At 50.1% G+C, this 21,651-nt stretch overlaps 1 protein-coding gene across 1 annotated transcript in view; it reads right to left on the bottom strand.

Moving 5' to 3' along the window:
- GATAD2B (GATA zinc finger domain containing 2B) overlaps nt 1–18,530 on the bottom strand; it is a 63,876-nt gene extending 45,346 nt beyond the window's left edge. The window contains exon 1 of the mRNA XM_055001225.1: nt 18,520–18,530. The gene's annotated coding sequence lies outside the window, so the exon portion shown is untranslated. The remainder of the gene's footprint in view (nt 1–18,519) is intronic.
- Between the last annotated feature and the right edge of the window lie 3,121 nt (nt 18,531–21,651).

The following is a 21,651-nucleotide window of genomic DNA, read 5'->3' as shown; positions in this document are numbered from 1 at the left end:
AAAGGGATGGATGAAGGGACAGACATGGAAACAGCAGAGGGGGGAAGAGGACTGCCTTTGAGATTCTTCCAGAACAGCCATTTCTCCAACCAGACTCCAGGGACCCCTGGGAAAGGGTGAAAGCTCTCTAGCAACTGCAGCCACTTTGCTTCCAGATCGCCTTGGGCCACTTGCCAGAAAATGCACTGATGAGTTGCAGTGCTTCGCCCTAGGAACCCTAACCGATTTGAGGTCCAGTCCAAATGCAGACCTCGTAGCTTCTTTGGGGATAAAACTGAAGTGGCTTTCACTCTGTTTTCCAATGCAAAGGAGACAGCAAGAGATGTCTCTCCGCGTCCAAAGACCGTAAGAGCCAATGGCACCTCCCAGATGAATACCAGCCTTTCAGGTTTGGCATGGCATTATCTATTTCTGTGAGCAGCTCTGAAAGTTTTTCCATTTCTGCCCCTGTTCAGCTGAGGCAAGGTCCCTGTCCTGTGCAAAAGGGAGAAACAGATTAGAACCTGGGTCAGGGCGTGCTGAGTCACGGCTAGGGTTGCCGACTCCAGGTTAGGAAATTCCGGGAGATCTGGGCGGGTGGAGCCTGGAGAGGGTGGGGTTTGGGGAGGGGCATCATTGGGGTATAATGCCATAAGGCCCACCCTCCAAAGCCAACGTTTTCTCCAGGGGAACCGATCTCTATGGGCTGGAGATCAGTTGTAATCCCAGGAGATCTCCAGCCACTTCTTGGAGGTTGGCAACCCTATCAAACCAGTAATTCTCTGAAACCTGATCTGGTAGGTCATCTGCACAAAACTTGCTTTTAAAGTGTCGCTGATACAAGGCCTCGCTGTACGGTTCTGAGGATGAGAAAGGACAGAAGGTCCCATGGGGCATATGTGGTTTGCCACATGCACTTCTGAAAAGACGCTGGTCTGGCGTCTGCTGGCAAGGAAGGAGGGAAGGACTGGTATGGGGGTGGGGGGAATCCTTGGAAAATCCTTGGAAAATCCCAAAAAACTGTTTCCTAGAATAGAGTTCTATGGGAATCACAACAGGAGACATTCTCTGGCACCAAAGAGGTTTGGTAAATTATTAGAAAACTGTTAGGCCTTAGGTAGAAATGCCCCTTTATCAATTCCCCAATTCATTGAACCCGGGCTTGGAAACGGCCCAGTAATTAGCTCAGCTATGATGAGCAATCACAGCTCCCAGGAGAGGAACCAGGGATGATTTAAGGGATGATTTAAATTGGCCCTTTTCTCTTGTAGGCTACAAATGACTAAATCTAGGTAAGAGTCAACAGGTGGGAATCATTCCTCCCTCGTTCCTCTAGGGGAGGGAGGGTAGTCCAATGAAACTGATGGGAAGTAGATTCAGGACGTATTTTAAGAATGTATAATTATTTATATAATAAAAGATTAATGCATGGACCTTACTAACACAGAATATAGCAACGGCCACAAGCTCGAGCTTTTTAAGAAACTGATTAGAAACATTCCTGGAGGACAGGTCATCTATCAATGGAAACTCCAAGTTCAGGTGAAGTATGCCCCAGAATACCAGTTGCTAGGGGACAAACAATAGGGGAGAGCTGTGGATGTCCAGGCCTGCTTCTGAGCTCCTTAAAGGCGCTGGAAATGGGACGCTGGACCCTTCCTCTGTCCCAGCATATTCCGTCCATGCCCTTCCTGGGAATCTTCCTGCTGTAACACACCTTTCGTAACAGTGAACTAACAATGAACTAAAGAGCTCTGTCTAGGCTTGTACGCCCCTTGTGCCGTTTATCTACCATTGCTAAGACCTCGGCTGACAGACGTATTTTCCTCTCCTCCGCCTCGTGTTTGCCCAAGCCCCCTTTCAAGCCCTCTAAGCCATGGTCATCACCACATCTGGCAGCCACTCTCTGCACATCTGCCTGCCTCAGCCTCAAGGGATTCCAAATTCTGCGACCAGAACAACTGATGCAGATTAAGCACATCTGCATAAAATATTCTTCTGTTAGCTGAGGAGCCACACAAGGCACTGACGACCCCACCTTCCAGCCAACAAAATTATATTCAGCAACGCCTCCAGTTTATTTATTTAGACAATTTTGTAAGCTGCCTCTCCAGGGAACCTGCCCAAGGCAGTTTACAAAATAAAAGATAAAATCAAAGTATTTTTTAAAATCCTGTGTACTACATAAATACAGAGAACATAAAAATATAAACCACTTATCAGCAGTTTTCTGACTAACCCCTCCCCCTAAAATGCTGTTAAGAGATCAACCTTTTAATTAAAAGCCTCGGTGAACAGACATGTACAAAAAAGAAAGGCACACAGGCACCAGGTGAGCCTCAAGGGGAAGGGGCATTCCATAAGCAAGGTGCCACTACAGAAAAGGCCCTGTCTCTGGTTGCCACCTGCAGGTTTTGCAAGGCAGATCTTAGAAGGAGGGGGGAACAATAGGGAAAGGGGCAGCCCTTCAAGTATCCTGGCCCCAAGCCATTTTACGGTTTTAAAAGTAAGAACCGGCACCTTGTATTGTGCCTGAACACAAATGGGCAGCCAGTGTTTAGCAGTGAACTAACATGAGCCCTTGAATTCCACACCTGACAATAGCTCAGCTGCCACAGTTTGGACAAGGGGAAATTTCCAGGCCATCTTCAAAGGCAGTTTCTGAGATGTCGTCAGGCTCAGCTCAGAAACATTCAAGCACGTGTTCAGAGCCTCTAAAATCTCCCCTCCCCTCCCTGCGCCAAGCAAACCACATTCCACGGCTCTTCTGCACTCCCAGGGAACGGTGACATACCTGTAGCCCTGCCACTCAGTTGACTATGTAAATACCTTGGATTTGGAAGGTGGTGGTAGAAGAGGGAGATATTAGATGTCTTACAATTTGATTCCGGTGCTTCGGAATGTGAAGTATTACCCCCCCCCCAACCCGGCCGCCCGATTCCGCTAGCACCCATTTGAATGCCCAGATTCCCCCAAGCTGCTCGTTTGCCCATAATGGCTGAGAAGACCTGAATAATGCGCTATTGAAACACCAAGGCAATCAGATTTTATGCCATCAAGGACCCCCTCCACCCGATTAAATTAGGAACTGAAATGAATTAGGGAATGATTCACGGGGTGGCGGGGGGAGAGCACGCAACCAATTCGGCCTTGTTTGCCAGCTGAGGGGCAATTCCTAGGCAACCATTTTGAACGCCAGCATCCGGCTGACGGATTTCCTTTAGAGAACAAAAAAAAAATTGGGAGAGCAATTCTCGCTGTCTCGCTCCGGCGGCACACCCTGAGTTTGCTCGCAGCGAATCCATCTAGAACCTTCCCAAATTCTTTGTTTTAGCAGAGAGACATGGCAGTTTTCCAAAGATACCAACAGTAGCCATCTTTTTACCTGCATCACACTTAAGGCACTCAGAACAATGTTAATGGACAGCACAGGTCGCCTCAAGATCTCTCCATTGAGAAAAAATCAACCATATGGGTATGTATGACTTTTCAGAACTTTCTGAATCACCAACGGTTTGGTGTGCATATCATCGTACCCAATTTTCTAACCATGGTTAGCAGAGGGGAAATGGCTGTGTGCTCATATGCTCCTCCCCAATCTCTGTCTCCTCAAGTGCAATTTCCCCCCCTTCCTTTTTCAGAGCCAGCCCAATCTTAATTCTAACCCGAGTTTGTAAAGGCAATTCTAACCATGGCTGCACATTCTTGGTTTGCAACTAACCCTGGTTGATTTTGAAAAAGAAAGCAAGAAGAGAAGGTAGACAAGCTTTTGGGACTGCTCCCAAACTCTTAACCATTGGAAATTAGGCAGTCATACCCATACCAGTCCCAAACATTGGAACTGCTGGAGGGGGAAATGTTAGTCAATTGACCTGTCAAATAACAGGTATCTAAAGCCTATATTGATCAGAACAGTCACAACAAAGAGAATTATGCTAATTAGAAAAACAACCGTTGCCTAGAAGACTGTGGCACCCAGCCACCCCAGAATTTTATACAGTCCCATGCCAAATCACATGGAAGCCCCGTAACAAATGCAACAGTACCAACCCTTAATTGCTAGACTTTTGTGACCTGTAGCATCATAAGGACTGTTTGTATGAATTTGCCTTATCCCAAACTGTGCCTTGCATTCCTGTTCAGAGACAGCAGTTGGCTATTAGCAGAAACTAAGCCATCAGGGAAGGGAAAAGCTCTCCAAAGGGAATTGCACAGCAGGCGATGTGTGCTCCTAAATGGTGTGTGTGCGTGTGTGCATGCATGCGTGCACGTGTGTGTCTGTGCATGCACATCTGTGCCCCTGACTCCTAAAAGCATGGGGAGCAAGGGACCACCCCCCTCCATCTGATGCATTCCCCTCTGCCTATAATGCAATAAAGACAAGCTTGCATATGTATCGGAGTATTCTTGACTTCATGGAAGACTGAAGGTTTTGACTTAATGGAAGATGTGCAAACAGCCAATTTTCCTGGTCACCTAGAGCGAGCAAGAATTGCTCACAGGTGACTAGACAGTGAACTCTTACAGAAGCTGGTTCTCTCCACACACACTTTCCAACAATTTATGTATTATCTTTTTACCACCACCACCCCTTTCCAAACAAAATAACCTCCCAAAAGGGGCTTACAGCAATCTAAAATACAAAATATACAATAAAGTGTGCTCAGAGAAGTAGTAAGTTATGGGGGCAGGCAGGATGGCGGGACACCTGGCTGCTTTCTCTTCTTCCCTTCTGGGCTCAAGAACAGTAGGTGGTAACTGTGAGGCGGGGGCTGGCGGCTGCAGCATAATCAAGTCACGGGCTAGTGATTTATGTAGGGTCATTTGCAAGGTCGAGCGGCCAGTGACTGATCACCAACTATTTGTAAGTCCAAAGAGTCAAGCCATTTCTGCCCTGAGCTGGCTCATAAGCTGTTCACACTGGGCTCAATAGCCTCTGCTGCGGGCTCTTTGAGCAGAAGGCTCCGCCCCTCTGGCAAAAGCACCACCCCTCTCAAGCTATGACCTAAGCATAGTGCCATTTGCCCCAGCCCAGCCATTCCAAGGCGCGTAACACTAGCTTCCTTAGCCAATGAAGAGGCCAGGTTTCTCCAAATTTGACCAAGACCCCATCCTTTTCCCCGCCCCCCGCCCCCGCCCAAACAGCACCCTGTTATCCAGGTTCCAGCAAGTCCTTGTGCTTCGCGCACACGTGCCGGAGGGGAAACTGCAGCCTCTCAAACAAGTCAAGTGAGATCTAAGTTAATTTTATTCTACTCCAACAGTAAATCTGCGGCGGCAAGAGGGGGGGGGGAATGAAGACCCACTGCAGTGAAACAAGTTTTATAATTCATTAAAGTGAATTATCTCACTCCTCATACAAACAAGTATTAGACAGTCAGGGGAAAAGGGGAGGGGGGTGAGAATCCGACAAGCAAACCGTTAAAAGCAAAAGCCAGTCGGCAGTAAAACTCTTGTCTCCCGAACCATTTCCCAGTTATCCATCTCACTTAATGTCGCCCGCGCTCCTCAGAAGCAGGATTCAATACCACCGCCAAGCGACTGCAGCCTAAGCCGCCCCAAGTGCTGGGTTGACGGGTGGCAGGGAGGCTAACAAAGGCACAGACAGGGCGGGGGGGGGGGGAATTGACAGAGCAGATGTGTTGACTTGCCCAGCTCTGTATCGTAATTCCCAAACTGTGGCCCAGGGAACACTACAGTTAATTAAACGGCCTTCTAAGAACCTAAAGTATTCCCCCAATGGAGGAGGCTGCCTACCTGTGTCTCTGCGTGAGTCACCGTTCTGCCCCTGCCTCCTTCCAGTCAGCCTTTTTGCTGGGGACGTGGGCAATTCCTAATCTACCCATCAGGTCAGACTGGTTCACTCAATCACTTCCGGTTCAGACGCTGCAGAACACAGGAGGAGGCCAACTACCTATGCCACTGTTCTTCCTTCGACTTCTCCCGAAGGTGGATAATTCTACCTTGCCTCTGCATGATGCAACAGGTTCGGTCATTCATCTCTTGATGTAAATGCAGCAGAACTGCCAGCCCTCACAGGAGGCTGCCGCTTGACTCTCTGCAGGTGCTCGTCTCCGTCTACTCTGAAGGCACATTCCAAATCAGTAACTCTCAGAGAGACACTGCGGGCAAGCTTTTCCACAGGTGGGTACTACTTCTTCTTATGCACTCTCAATGAAAACTTTTTTAGTTATAAGAGTGATGTGTACCTCCAAATTTAATGCTGAGAGGGCAGGAGAGAAATAGGGTCTAGCAGAATGCCGACCTACATCTTTAAATCCACAGGAATGATGATTTGTGGCCATGACTCAGGGTGTCCCAGGCTAAACACGCACACACACACACACACACACTCCGCCCAACTGAGCACCCAGAATGTTTCGCAAATTAAGGAGATCTGCTGATTCTGCGTAATGTACTTTGTGACCAAGAGCCAGGATTTTCAGAAGAGCTGGAATTCCTCCGGCAAGCATTACGGGCAAGCCTGGAAAAAGATGTCCAAGTCTGATACCGCCAGTTTGAATTTTTTAGGAGCCAGCCCTGAGCTGAGCTGGAAACTGGAGGCTCCAGTGCCAAAGTGCCAGAATTAGGGCACCTGGGCCTTTTCAAAGCCTTGATTAAAAGAGAGGAAGGAGAAAAGGACATGGAATTTGGAGATCGGTGAGCTTCAAAAGGCGGGTCGGGAACAGCAGTGGGGGGAGAAAAGGTGTGAGAAATGAGAAGCTGTGTGGGGCACAGGGCCTCCATCCTGACTAATCGTCCTGCGGTTTGGCCAAACACATTCTCACACTATGCTCCGTGGCGTAAAACCTGGAAACCCTTCTGGAGAATTCGAACCCAGGGCTTCCCAAATGTCCAGCTGAGACAGCCCTTTAATTAAAACTGGAGACAGGGTTCACTCTTACTAAACCGCCCCCCGACAAGTTTATTTTGAATTATATATTGTATTTATTAAGAAATTCATCGACTGAGTAAACACAGCAGATGGAACCCACTGTGATGAGGGGATATGTAGTTTCCCCTTCCTTCCACTTTGCCCAAGTTCTCCTTGTCTACATCTGTGCCAGCACTACCCGTTCTGCCAAAGCACAGACATAGTTCACCCTCCACAGCAAACCAAAATATTAACATGCTCAAACAGGGCACAGAGATCGAGGCCTTCCCCCAGTGTTGCCTCCTAGCGCTGGGATCCAACGGCTTGCTGCCTCTGTATATGGAGGCTCCTTTTCAATCACCATGGCTAGCAGCCGCTGACGGACCCCTCCTCCACGTATCTGCCTAACCGCCTTTTAAAGCTATGTCTGTGGCCATCACTACCTCCACTGACCGCAAATTCCACAGGTTGATTTCTCATGGAATAAAGAAGTTTTTTCTTTTGTCTGTCCCGAACCTATTTCCCAACAACTTCACAGGGTGCCCCCAAATTCTAGTATCCCGGAAGAGGGAGAAAAAGCTCTTTCTGTCCACTTCTTCCTCTGTACGACACCCAAAGAAAAATCTGATCACTACACAGACCCAATGATACAGCTTGGCAGGGAAGACCTAGATGAGGCTGTGGCTGGGGGAAAGACCTGACCCCAAACTCCAGGATTCTCTCGAAAGAAAAAGACTGCTGCTCACACCATCTCGATCTCTCCCTACAGCAAACAATGAATACGTATGAGGCTGCCATACACAGAGTCAGACTGCGGGTCCATCCGGCTCAGAACTGTCCATGGTGACTAGCACCAACTCCACCTCATCTCATACAGAGAAAGATTTTCCCATCATATTGGAGCCTGTAACTGGAACTACCAGGGCTTGAACTTGGAACCTCTTGAATGCAAAGCAGGTGTCCTCCAAGTGAGAAACAAAGCCTCTCCAAACAGCTGCCTTATGCAAAGACAAGCCACTGGACCATCCACAGAGTGTATGACTGGTCGGTATTATTTTTGGTGTCTGACAGCATCTCTATAATATCTTGGGTCTTTTCCAGCCCAGTTACCCAAGTCCCTTGACTTGGAGATGCTAGGGATGGAATCTGGAATCTCCTACATGCAAAGTGGCTTCCCAGCTACCGTGGGTGCTACACTCCTAGAAAGCTAAACTGATCCCGAGAGGCACAACACTTGGGTCAATCTACTTGCCTCACCTACCAGACAACAGCCAACCTTTAAAAAAACTGCCATATACTGAGACAGACCAATGATCTATTCCTGCCTTGCTTCTGGGAACCTTCTGTTTAACTGACCTCATTAGACACAATACAGGCCAGAGGTCCCAGCTACAGGTAGACAAATTCAAATGTCTTGGACAAACCTCCAAGGATCTAGGCTGCTCCTGTATAAGCGGCTTGGGCTATAAGTCCCGTTCGAGAGTCCATCCCTCCCGATTCTGATCAGGATTCAGGCCAAGCGCAATATTCTGTTTGAGCGCCACCACTCAGAGGTGGCCACGGAAGGAACTGCAAGGATAGTGGATAATTTTAAAAACCCTGCTCCTGTTCCCAACTGGTCACGTGACAGCTTTTGACCATTTAAAGCCTCTCCCAGTCCGGGGTCTTTTGCTAGGGCTCTCACCGCCATGCCTCACTCCATCCCACCGCCGCCAGGCTAAGCCTAGTAGTGTCTCACTGCATTGCATGAATGTACATTAAGCTGCCTTCTACCGAGTCGGACCACTGGTCTGTTAAACTCAGACCACCTCTCCGGGGTCTCAATCCAAGGGCTTTCGCATCACCTACCACCAGATTCCTTTTTAGCTGGAGATGCCGGGAACCGAACCTTCTGCAGGCTGATGCTCTGCCAAGCTGATGCTCTGCCACAGAGCCATGGCCCCACCCCTGACCCGTGCCATCTCCGTGCTCATTATTGTGTGTTTATGCAGTGAGAGCGCAGTGTTGTCAAGATGCCGGCAGCATCTGTGTGGGAATGACACGTTATAGTTGGGGAGGAAGGCTATTCACAATCAAAGCCAAGCCAAGGAGAGGAGCCTCAAAATGAGCTCAGTTTGTTCTTTTGCAACTAGCAAAACGCCCACCGTTTTGGGATGAAGGATGTGTAGTTGAGAGACAGATAGAAAAATGCAAGCACAAGCATGCATCTTGACAGGGGTGGCCTCAAAAGATTGGCCCCAAACGCTACAGCTTGGTGTAGTGGTTAAGAGCAGCAGGACTCTAATCTAGAAAACCGGTTTTGATTCTCCACTCGTCCACTTGAAGCCAGCTGGGTGACCTTGGGTCAGTCACAGCTCTCTCAGAGCTCTCTCATCCCCCCCCCCCGACCTCACAGGGTGTCTGTTCGTGCAGATAATAATGACGGTGATTTTGTAAACTACTCTCAGTGTGGCATTAATTTGTCCAATCATCCAGTTAAGCGTAGTGGTTAAGAGGGGCAGGACGCTAATCTGGAGAGCCAGGTTTGGTTCCCTACTCTTCTGCTTGAAGCCAGTTGGGTAACCTTGGATCAGTCACAGCTCTCTCAGAGCTCTCTCAGCCTCACCCACCTCACAGGGTGATTGTTGGGGGGAAATAATAACAGACTTTGTAAACCACTCAGAGTGGGCGTTAAACTGTCCTGAAGAGCACTACGTAAATCAAATGCTATTCTATTATATACAACCTCCCCAAGAACTCATGCGTTGCTTTGCTCCCTAAGAAGGCCAGCATGCTGTACTAGCTGCAGTGTAAGACCGGGACCTAGGAGACCCAGGTTCAAATCCCCCCTTTGCCCCGGAAGCTTATTGGGTGACCTTGGGCCAGCCACACACTCTCAGCCTAACCTCCTTCACAGGGTTGTTGTGAGGACTAATTGGAGGACAGGGAAACTATGTACGCTACTCTGGGTCCCCACTGGGGAGCAAGGTGGGATACGCTGGAAGCAAAATCAAAACAGGCCTGCCTCAGAACACCCCTGAGGTGTGGATTAAAACCCAAACCAGAGCCTCGTCCTCAGTTGTATCCAGGACACAGAGCTTCGCCAGTCTGCCTCATATAACGTGACTCACATGGCCACCGTCACTGGCGTGAACAGGGCAAGATAGTGGCTACCTGTCAGCTACCGTGCTAAGTGCAAGGTATGGGTTATTGCAAGGCCTCTTCACGGTACCTACGGGACTGCCTCCCTCCCTATGTTCCTCCGTGGCAGCTTCGCTCGTCTGAACAGGGTCTCCTGCAGGTGCCGGGCTGTACATGGGCGAAATCAACAGCAGCCCGTACACGGGCTTTCTCTGTGGTGGCCCCTACCCTGTGGAACGGCCTGCCCGAGGAGGTCAGGAGAGCCTCTACGCTCCAGGATTTCCGCAAATGATGCAAAACCGAATTATTCAAAAAGGCTTTTGTATTGTAGGGAGGGGCTCTCAGATGCTTCGCTAATAAGTTAAGGACCGCAGACTCTACCACTGTGTCGCCTCACGTACTACCTGTTGTCTTAAATTTGTGCTCCTATGAGCTACTTGTGCTTCCATGTGGTCTAATGTCAGTCTTAGAATTGCTTATGTTCTGTTTCAGCATTTCTTCCACTCTGTATTGGATCCTTGCTAATGCTATGTCTTTGTAAAACTGTCTTTACTTACCCTATGGCATTGCTTAGGGAAATGTCCTTGAAATGGACTGTACTAATCTCACACTGTGTGATCCGCCTTGAGTCTCAGTGAGAAAGGAGGACTATAAATGACAGAAAATAAAATAAAATAATAAATAATAAATTCACAGTGGGAATCTTGCAAGAAACTGCAAGGTCTGGGAGAAAGAAAGGCTGGGCTGGAGGATTCTGCCTGCACGGACAACTGCCTGGATCTCCTCCTCCAATAAATCTGCACGGCCAACTGCGGACAGAATTTTCCAAATTTCAGAACAGCTTGCCGTTGCGTCACATTTGATGGGAACCCAGCAGGCCACCTGCAGAACATTTGGACCTCCTGGACATATCTTCCCATTTGGAGGCTTTTTGGCCTCAAGCAATTCCACACAGAGGCAGCCAACGCCCCTCTGGAGCCACGTAAACCAGTTCAAAGCGTGTTCCGGTAAGGCAAGAGCTTCAATCTCAACGGGAGCTTGCGGTTGCAGCCAGAGACAAAAATGCCGGGAAACTGAGGCAACAGGCTCTTGCCCCACACCTCCGCCTGCTGCATTCCCATCGCTCAAAGAAACACAATCGCAAACAAGAATTATGCCGAAATAAAAAGCACGTTCTTCTTTTAAGGGCCCATGAGACTTCTCTTTATTTTTCCTGCCACATGGCTACACCTGGACCTAAAAAAGCTTTGCCGCTTTACTCTTCAGGTGCACTGATTCTCTGTGATCAGACTGCTGTTCACAGTCATTCCTGAAGGACAGTGGGAATTGTAGTTTTAGGGGGAGGGAGCTAGGCATCTCTGAAGTAATTTTCTTTTCGTACCGCATCCAAGATCCTTTGGCAGGAAAAGCCAGGCCAGTTAACCTGGTGTAAAAATCCATGCAAATTTGCAGGGCAGAGGACTGGGATAATAAGACATTCCAACTGGGCAGTGTGAAGACGTGGGAAGCAGGAATAGCTGCAGTATCTGTTATCCCGCTATTATTATATTTTTAGTCATTATTGTAACAAGAGGAAAATCGGGCTGGTCGTGAGCATCAGAGGGACAATCTCCTTCCTTGTGATTACAAAGGACCTCCTATGTCAACCCTAAAGGGGCAGGAAAGGGCTCTGCAAGTTTATCTACTTCATTTATACCCTGCCTTTCTCATCAACGGGGACCCAAAGGGGCTTAAATCATTCTCCTCCATTTTCACTACAACCCTGTGGGGTACGTGAGAACGAGAGTGTATGACTAGCCCAAGGTCACCTAGAAAGCCTCCATGGTAAAGCGGGGATTCAAATCTGGCTATCCCGGATCCTAGTCCAATGCTCTAACCAGTACACCACATTGCCTCCCCCTGGAATCACTTTAGAGCAGATTGGGAACCCTGACTGATGCAGGGCAACTTCAAAAGCTACAGAGAGGCAGGGCCCAACCAAGGCACATCTGAGACGCAGGCAAAGTCAAGAGGATGTTCAGCACCTATTAACACTCATCCGCGCCAGAGTACTGGGGCAGTGGCAAAGGGGGTGTCGGGTTCAAATCAGCTGGATGCTGCCCCCCTTTGGCAAACCACTACCCTTTCCTGAAGAGGAGACGCTTGCGCTGACCTACCTTGTGCTAAGTGCTTTAAATGCTTGGAAATGTACGTTCTACAAAGGCCCAAAGCTTTGTTCCCAATTCCCAACAACTCCATGGCAGACTTTGCATGCAGAAGGTCCTGCGTTCACGCACCAGTATCTTATAGTTTGCAGAGCTGGGGAACAGCCCTCTTTCTCTGCCTAAACGGCTGCCAGTCAGAGAAAGCAACGCTAAGCCAGATGGAGCAAAGCTCTAAATCAGCAGAAGGCGGCCAGCTTCACACGTAACTATCCCCTTCTCTTTAGGGAACCATGCCTCAACTTTTGATATCTCCTTGGGCACAGTATAGGCGCCAGGACTGCGGAGGAAGCAGCAGGTGAACTTCCAGGGAGGGTGAAGAGATTTCCTCTCCGCCATCTCCTACGGCCAGGCACAGAATGGGTTAAAAGCCAGTGTGGTGGTTAGAATGTTGGACTAGGCCTGGAAAGACCTAGGGTTCAAACCCCCTTAGCCACAGACTTCTCTTTCATGAAGCCACCTCGGGACAGTCACTCTTTTACAGCCTGATCTACTTCACAGGGCTGTTGTGAAGATAACATGGAAGAGAAGGCCAAGGGGCATACCAGAATGTTCAACTAGGAACTGGGAGAGCAAGGCTCAAATGCCCACTCTGCCGTGGAAGCTCGCTCGGTGACCTTGGGCCAGCTGCAAGCTCTCAGCCTAACCTACCTCAGAGGGCCGTTGTGAGGAAGAAATGGAGGAGAATGATGGTAGCTGCGTTGGGTGCCCACTGGGGAGAAAGAGAGGGTATAAATGAAGTAAATATCCCTGAGCTCCGTGGAGAAAGGATGGGGTGGGGGAAATCAGGCAAAAGATACCTGCTGGAATCAATTTGGATTTAAAGGGCTCGCAGTCCCCCTCCCTTGAAATCTCAAAGGAAACTCAGGCACTCCCGCAGAATTCATTTGCAGCCTTCAACAAACACTCTCACAGTTTTTCTCGGCTCAGGAGGATGGCTGCTCAACTCCTTTCACCTTCTGGATCCTCCCACTCAACACCAAATCTCTGCGGAGACCCTCCCCGGATGCTCCGGAGTTTCCCAATGCGTGAGACGAAAGCTTAGCTCGCTGGGAGAGCGATCTGCGGATGGGAGTGCTGAGCTGCGTGGGCCGTGGCACAGTGGTGGAGCATCTGCTTGGCGCGTGGAAAGTGGTCTTGGGTTCAACTCCCGGCATCTCCTGCTAAAAGGATCAGGTAGCAGATGACGTGAAAGACTGCTGCCTGAGATCCTGGACAGCTGCTGCCCGTCAGAGCAGGCAATACTGGAGACCTACAGCATAGTTCAGTTTAAGGCAGCTTCGTGAGCGCATTCGTTCAAGTATCCAGCTATAACAGTACTGCTCCTAAAACTGCGCTCATGAGGAAGAGAGTAGTAAAGAGTGCCCTCGAGTCATGGATGACTTATGGCAACCCCTGGTGGGGTTTTCAAGGCAAGAGACTAACAGAGGTGGTTTGCCATTGCCTGCCTCTGCAACCCTAGTCTACCTTGGAGGTCTCCCATCCAATTACTAACCAACGCTGACCTCGCTTAGCTTCTGAGATCTGAAAAGATTAGCTCACTTGGACTACCCAGGACACGGCACATGAAGAGGATAAAGCGCCTCATTTCCAGAGAATCTCCACAAAAGCCGTTTGTGTATAACACAGGGTTATACAAACCAGTAGCCTGCCCTAACCTGGATGGCCCACGCTAGTCCAATCTCATCAGATCTCGGAAGCTAAGCAGGGTTAGCCCTGGTTAGCACTTGGATGGGTAACCATGAAGGAAGTCCAGGATTGCAATGCAGAGACAGGCAATGGCAAACCACCTCTGAATGTCTCTTGCCTTGAAAATCCTACGATATCAGCTGCAACTTGACTGCACTTGCCCTGCAAAGTCTGAATGCAGGGAGAAATGCAGGATGGGATACCCCAATCTAATTAGATCTCGGAATCTTTAGAGAGGGATAGCCCAGGTGAGGTCTCCCCTCTGGCTCCACAGTGTGAGACCCTAGTGATACCACGTGGCAGGCATTTCCCTACATCCAAATTCTAAACGGGCCACTCAAGATGGAGAAAAAGGATTTTGAACTCAAAGATCCCCTTCAGAAACCAGGATAGCCCAGATGAGCCTGATCTCGTCAGAAGCTAAGCAGGGTCGGCCTTGGTCAGTAATTGGATGGGAGACCTCCAACGAAGACCAGGGTTGCAGAGGCAAGCAATGGCAAACCACCTCTGATAGTCTGTTGCCATGAAAACCCCACCAGGGGTCGCCATAAGTCAGCCATGATTTGACGGCACTCTCCTCCACCACCACCACCAAGGAAGACACTGCAGAGGAAGGCAATGGCAAGCCACCTCTGCCTTGAAAGACCCTTGCTGGGGTCATCGTAAGTCAGCGGAGGGTTGATCGTACACAGTTTCAAACTCAAAATAAGCCACCTTTGTATGCTCTGAGCTCCCAAACTGGGTGAGCACTGAAAACCAGTCCACCCACAAATCCAACAAATTGGCATTCTAACTACAGGCAAGAACATTCCGTACCACATACACACACATCCCTCTTGCTCCACAGTGTGAAACCCTAGTGGTACCACGTGGCAGGCATTTCCCTACATCCAAATTCTAAACGGGCCACTCAAGATGGAGAAAAAGGATTTGGAATTCACAGATCCCCTTCAGACAGAGACAGAACACCAAAGAAACCTGACAACAGACAACAACTGGGGCGGGGGTATGAGGATACCAGCCACAAGCGACAGCCAGCCACATGGAAGGTGTGGGCCAACAGCTCCTGGCAATTTTCTGAAAGCAGGTTTGTCATCAGAGCAAATCCAAAGCAATCCGCTTTGCACAATGGTCTAGATTGTGTGTAGTTAACATAAAACTTTTATGGGTTTTTCCAGTTTATACCTAGGATAGTGAACTTCCCTCCCATCGCCTCAGCTTGGGACCTTCCCACAAGGGCTGGGGGCCAAGGAGTGCCAAAGCCCAACGCAGGGACCCACCTCTGTGCCCAACAGGGCAGCAAAGCAATTGGGTAACTTGCACACACTCCTTGTTCTCCCCGTGGGCTAGGGTGGGGCTCTGGTGTGCCAGCAAAAAGCCGCCAACCCTCATTAAAGCAAAGCTTCTGGTCTGGGCAGCTGAATCCCATCCGCCCGCAGATCCAAAGGAGACAGATTTATTTGGATAAAAGACGCTTCCAGGGAAGAGGAAGGGAGCTACCCCTCTCCCTGGGCATCCAGCAAGTGAGAAGCTGCCCGCTCCCTGCCAATGACTCCGCCGTTTCCTTCTGTTTCCTCCCCCGCCTAGAAGAACAACTGTGCTCCCTAAGTGGTTGCTTGTTACAACCATGCCCCTTTCCCCTCCCTGCTGGCCACCGATGCCAGACGCAGGACTGGAGCCCCCTCCACCCTAGCAAGCCGTCCCCTGCCCCCCAGCCTTGCTCAGACCAGGGCAGAGCATTTTCTGAAGGGGGGTACCGCCGATGACAATCAGGTGGAGACGGATCGATATGCCAGCATCTGCGCGCCGCCTCTCCCCCACCCCCACGTCGATTTCCACCATCTCTGGTCAAAGCCTCCGAAAGCATTAGTCCTCCGCTCTAGCAAAGGAACAGAAAGCCGCACTTCCAAATAAAATGTCCTCTCAGAGGAGGAGGAGGGGACAAGCAGCCCAACGTACCACCCCCCCCTCCTCCTCGGCACTTAGGAGGCTGCCTGCCGGCATGTGCCTCGGATTAGAAGCCTTCTCAAGACATACCTCTGCCCCCCCCTTCCCCGCTGGTTAGGAAGGATGTGCCCAGGGCGAGAGAACTGTGTGTAGTCGTCCCCCGCCCCTCAAAAAACCTTCTAAAAAAACCAGAAAGCAGCAACAAGCCTATTCTTGCCACCCACATGGGAGGCGGCAGTGCCTAGGTGGCGGTGGGTGGGTGGAGAAAGCAGTCATGAGGCAGATCACTCCAGGCTCCAAGAAGCAGCAGCGTAAAGGCTGGATAGGATAAGGGGTGCCCACGCCTGCCAGGGCCCCTTGCCTTCTCCCCCCACCCCTCCAATTTCTAAAGCTAGCAGCACCAGCGCTGGCTAAAAGGCAAAGAAGATGCCAGGTTTGGAAAGGGGATTCAAAACAGAAGGCGGGTGAAGCAAGGCTGTCACCCCCCCAGGAAGGAGCTACTACCTCTGCCCCAATGGAATTCATCACATCCCCCCAAAACACACACACACACACACACACACACGACAGGGTGAAGGAGATGCCCAGATGGGCTGCGCCCCCAGCCTGAGGGAAAGGCTGGCCTTCTCCCACGTGCCCCTACCTGCCTGTCTGGAGAAGGAAGAGCTGTGAGCCTAGCAAAGGCAAGAGATGCCAGGGTCAATCCCTCCCCACTCCCACACCCCAGCACAGATCAGGGCTGAAATCCAGTTTCCTTTAAGGGGATGTGGGGGAGACAGCTCCCCTCCTTCTAAAGGCAGCCTCTGATGAATGATTCCCGTACCTCGATGAATGCATCCCTCAGGATAGCTGCCGGCCTCTTCTCCCTCTCCAGCCTGTAGCCAACTTAAGGGTTTCGCCCCTCCTCACCCCCTGGAGAGGTACACTCATATAACCCCACTTCTTTCCCTCACTCCCAATTTCTATTTGCAAACACATCTGCCCCAATACCTGGCTCGAGCATCTCAATGTGCTCTGACCAATCAACCGCCAAGCAGGCCAGCCTACCCCACTGCGAAGGGGCATGCCCCTCACCCTGTGCCCTCAGTCTCCTGGCATCACCTTGACCAGCTACCTCCCCTCCCCTGTCACCAGACAACAGCCCTTCTGCTATTTTCCTCTTCCACTGAAACACCCCTAAAGATGCACCTGCCCACTGGGTTCTTCTGATCACAATTAAACATCCTCAGTCATCACCAACACAAGGTCCCCAATAAAACCTGCAAAGGCTCACCAAACCACCTAGTTCCCCCCTGCCGCAATCTCCTTTGTACTAATCACACCACTCCCAATGACCCCCCTCCCCAAAATTACCTCCCTCGGGCTTTGAGAACCCTCTGATAACTTTGCGTTCTTTTCTTCTTCAGAAAATATTATCTACTCAAACCTTCAATGAAGCAGGCTCCCCCAGCATCCCTAAAATAAGAGCTCTTTGCCTCTTTTGAGACACACATGCCTTCACATAAAGTCTGCTGGAACACCCCCAAGCTTTCTTTTCAGCCAGACAGTCCCATAAATTACCCCCTACTTCTGAACCCCAATATTCAGGATCATCCTTGCCAACACCCTCACACTGATTTATGTAAAATATAATTTAAGCTACCTACCTTGCCTCACAGCTGGGACCCAAGAGTTTTTGCCACCATCCACCCCCCCCAGACCTGCCCCAGCTTCACAGCCGCTTGAAGAGCAACCCCACAACTCACACCAGACAAGCCCTATTCATGGCCAAGACGCTCGATGTTCAAGATGCAGCCCCCAGATAATAAACTAGACTCATCCCTCGATCGCCCACCCCCCCAAACTCCACTGAAGGCTCCCACCACTGCAAATCTGCCCCAGAGAGGAAAATCAAAGGTTTTCGAACCCTGTCACCCTAAAGCAAAGACTGACACCCACCCCTCATTTAACCCCCCCCACACACAAACATACACAAACCAATCCTCTAAAAATGGCATCTTCCCAGAGCCTGCCCTGCCCCACAGACTCCCCCTTCTGCACCCCAACATTTGGCACGCCCTTTTTATAAAAAAAACCCCTACCCCACCCAAGCCCCAAAGTGCATGGGAGTCCTCCCCCCCACATTGGCAATACGTTGTTCCCCTCACAACCACACATTCCTGGTGAACCCCATATCCGGAAGATTATAATTACTGCTCCCCCTCTGACTGACTCTCATATATGACCCCTCAAAAAAACCCCACTGGCTGCCCCCATGCAATAAAACAGACCTTATAAGCATCACACACAGGAGCCCCCCTTGAACCCCAATAATGAGACACCCCCCTTTTGGCTGCCCCTCCCTTCGAGAAACTCTCACATGCAGACCCCCCCCCCTCAATAACCCCATGCAATAAATGGCCCCCAAGACTGGCCCACATACAGTGTCTTAACCCCCATATTCAGACCCCCCCATTTGCTGTCCTCAATGAAGTCCCACTAGAAAGCCCTCAGAGACGCCCACCCTCCTGAAGCCCAATACCCCAAACGACGCCTCACCCCCCCAGACGCCCTCCAGGCGGCGCCCCCTCAGTCTGACCCCCCCACACCCCTCCCCCCTTAGGCCCCACCCACACGGTCCTCATCCTGCCCCCCCGGGGGACCCCATAGGGCACGCCCCCATCAATCACCGCCTAGCCCCGCCCCCTCTCTTGCCCCCACCCTTCTCACCTGGAGGGGGGTGCGGTGGGGGGGGTCCCTCGGGCCGGGCGGGGGGCGGCGGACAGGAGACGCGGCGCCACCGACACCAGCAGCCGCCGCCGGAGCCGGCACCCACCACAAACAATGATCCTGATTGGGCAGCGGGCCCGCCGGGCATGCTCCGCCTCCCGACGCCAGTTGACGACGCCCGTTGGGCCGGCCGGCAGAGCGACGCGGGAGAAAACCAATAGGCGTCGGGATAAGGCTCGGAGGCGCCCGCCTCGCGGCTCCTATTGGCTGACAGTGGGGATAGAGTGACATCGGGTTAGGCCAACGAGCGGTGGCGGAGTTCCCCGCGGGGCGCCTTTTTAATGGGTCCCCTTTAGCCGCCACATCCGGGAAACCGGTGGCCTCATGGATGTGGCGGCGGGCAAAAAGAAAAGCGAGAGGGAAAAGGGGGAAACGAAATCGCCCTCTCGTGTATTTTGAGCCAGTGCAGGCCACCGTAGTGGCCCTGCTTGCCCCCCTCATAAAATGTGCCATTCAAAAAAAAATCGTTTATCGCCCCCTCAAAAAGTCTAAGAAAACACTGTTCATGATTAGGCCTCTGGCCTGGTCATCTGCCTGAACTAGGCCAAAGCCCCTTCGGGGTGAGTCAGGCAGTCAGAGGAGCCAAAGGCCCTCCCTGCTAACCTGACTCATGCCAAGGAGGCTTCAGCCTAGTTGAGGTAATTAAGCTGAGAAAATTAAGTCTGAATACAGATGCAAGCATAAATATATCCAGAGGAGTTAGCCATGTTGGTCTGTAGTTGCATAATAGTAAACAGTCCAGTAGCACCTTTAAGACTAACCAACTTTATTTATACACCTGTATTATGGTTGCCAGCTCCAGTTCAGGAAATTCCTGGAGATTTGGGGTGGATCCAGGGAAGGGACCTAAGCAGGATATAATGCCATAGGTCTACCTTCTAAAGCAGGCATTTTCTCCAGGGGAACTGGTCCGTGGCATCTGGAGATCAGTTGAAATTCTAGGAGATCTCCAGCCACCACCTGGAGACTGGCAACTCTGCAACATGCTCCACTATGTCAAAAATTTTTTGCATGACATTTAAGTATTTCTGTCGTGCTTTTCTCCCCAATGGGACTCAAAGCAGCTTAGAAAGTAGCACAAAATTATAACTCAAACAAATAACAACAGCCACAAAATACAGTACAGCTTGAACTCATGCCCTGGTTCTAAATCAATTGAGTGGGTCTGCTTGTAATTGGAGATCAGCTGTAATTCTGGGAGATCTCCAGCTTCCACCAGGAAGCTGGCAACCCTAACTGGGGAACTGATCTCTGTTGTGGCAGGCCTGGGTGTGGCTTGGAAACCATTAGGCTTCCACTCCCCTCTCGTGCCTGTTCTCATATAAGAGACACTTTATAAACTAAAGATTTTGATATAGTCCAAACCTTCAAATAAAAAATATTGTTCTCCAGGTGGCAAATAGGGAGAAGTTGTAATTTCAGATCTCTGGGCCCCACTTGAACACTGGAGACCCTATCCCAAGGCCACCTCCATTAGAAGAGTCTTGGGCTACAATAAATCCAGAGGAGTTAGCCATGTTAGTCTGTAGTAGCAAAAATAGAAAAGAGTCCAGTAGCACCTTTAAGACTAACCAACTTTACTGTAGCATAAGCTTTCGAGAACCACAGTTCTCTTCAGATGCACGGAGGGTAAGAAGAAGAGAACTGTGGTTCTCAAAAGCTTATGCTACAGTAAAGTTGGTTAGTCTAAAAGGTGCTACTGGACTCTTTTCTATTTGGGCTACAATCAGGCTTAATAGTAAAGAGTCCAGTCGCACCTTTAAGACTAACCACATTTATTGTAGTATAAACTTTTGAGAGCCACAGCTCCCTTCATTAGATGCATCTGATGAAGAGAGCTGTGGTTCTCGAAAGTTTATGCTACAATAAAGTTGGTTAGTCTTAAAGGTGGTAACTGGACTCTACTATTTTGCAACTACACACTAACATGGCTAACTCCTCTGAATCAGGCTTAAATATCTGTTCGATCCAACTCAGAGGGTTTCTGAGACTAGTTGCCATGGGCGTAGGACTTGTCTTGGGCAGTACCTGTACCACAAGGCTCAGTTTTACCCCCGTGTAGATTTTTATTTTTAAAAACCCCTTGGGAGACATCATTCATAGCTTTCATATTGGGCATCTTCAATATACTGACACCCTGCTCCATATTATTTTGTCCTGACCACGCAGTGCTGCTGTCGAAGTCCTGAGCATATATTTAGATGCTGTGGTCAAAGTGAACAAGATGAAACTGAATCCTGATAAGAGGTTAAGTGGTGAGGCTGGGGTCTTGGAAGGTCTTATGCTGCCTGCATGTGATGGGCTTGAACTGATCCTTGCTGACACAATTAAAAATCTGGTAATGACCCTGGATGCAAGCAAGTTAATGCCGCTGCAAAAAATATTTCTTCTACCATTTCTTAGCTCAGAGGATAGCTCCATTCATTGAGCAGGCTGATCTGGCCACATTGATCCATACTACAGTAACCTCATGGCTAGACTACTGCCATGCGTTCTACATGGGCCTGTCCCTGAAGACTGCTCGGAAACTCCAGCTGGTACAGAATGCCACAGCTCAGTTATCACTGACAGCAAGGCAGAATACACATATTGACCTATCCTGCAGCTACAGATTAATTTCTAGATACAGTTCAAGATTCTGGGTATCACCTAGAAAGCTCTTCATGGCTTGAGGCCTGCATATTTTCAGGATTGTCTTTCCTGATATGCTGCACTCAGTAGGGTTGCCATCATTCAAGTGGGGCCAGGAGTAAGCCCTGTTTTACAGCTGGTCTCTGGACTACAGGGGTTAGTTCCCCTGGAAGCAATAGCAGCTTTGGTTAGTGGACTGCCCGGCATCACATCCTTGCTGAGGTCCCTCCCATCTTCAAACTCCACCCTCCCCAGGCTCAACCCACCCCCCACAATTTTCCAGGAATTTTGCAACCAGGAGTTAGCAACAATGACCTACAGCAGCTCTGCTCATCAGATCAAAGTAGAGGCGGGCACGAACTGAAATACGAACCAAGATGCGTCACGAACCAGGCCAGTTTGTAGTTCGTGAACCTGCAGTTCATCAGAGCCCATTTCTGA

The sequence above is a fragment of the Eublepharis macularius genome, chromosome 1, assembly GCF_028583425.1.
Source record: "Eublepharis macularius isolate TG4126 chromosome 1, MPM_Emac_v1.0, whole genome shotgun sequence".
Lineage (NCBI taxonomy): Eukaryota > Metazoa > Chordata > Lepidosauria > Squamata > Eublepharidae > Eublepharis > Eublepharis macularius.
Note: the sequence above shows the minus strand (reverse complement) of the source record. Positions and strands in the feature narration are given on the sequence as shown.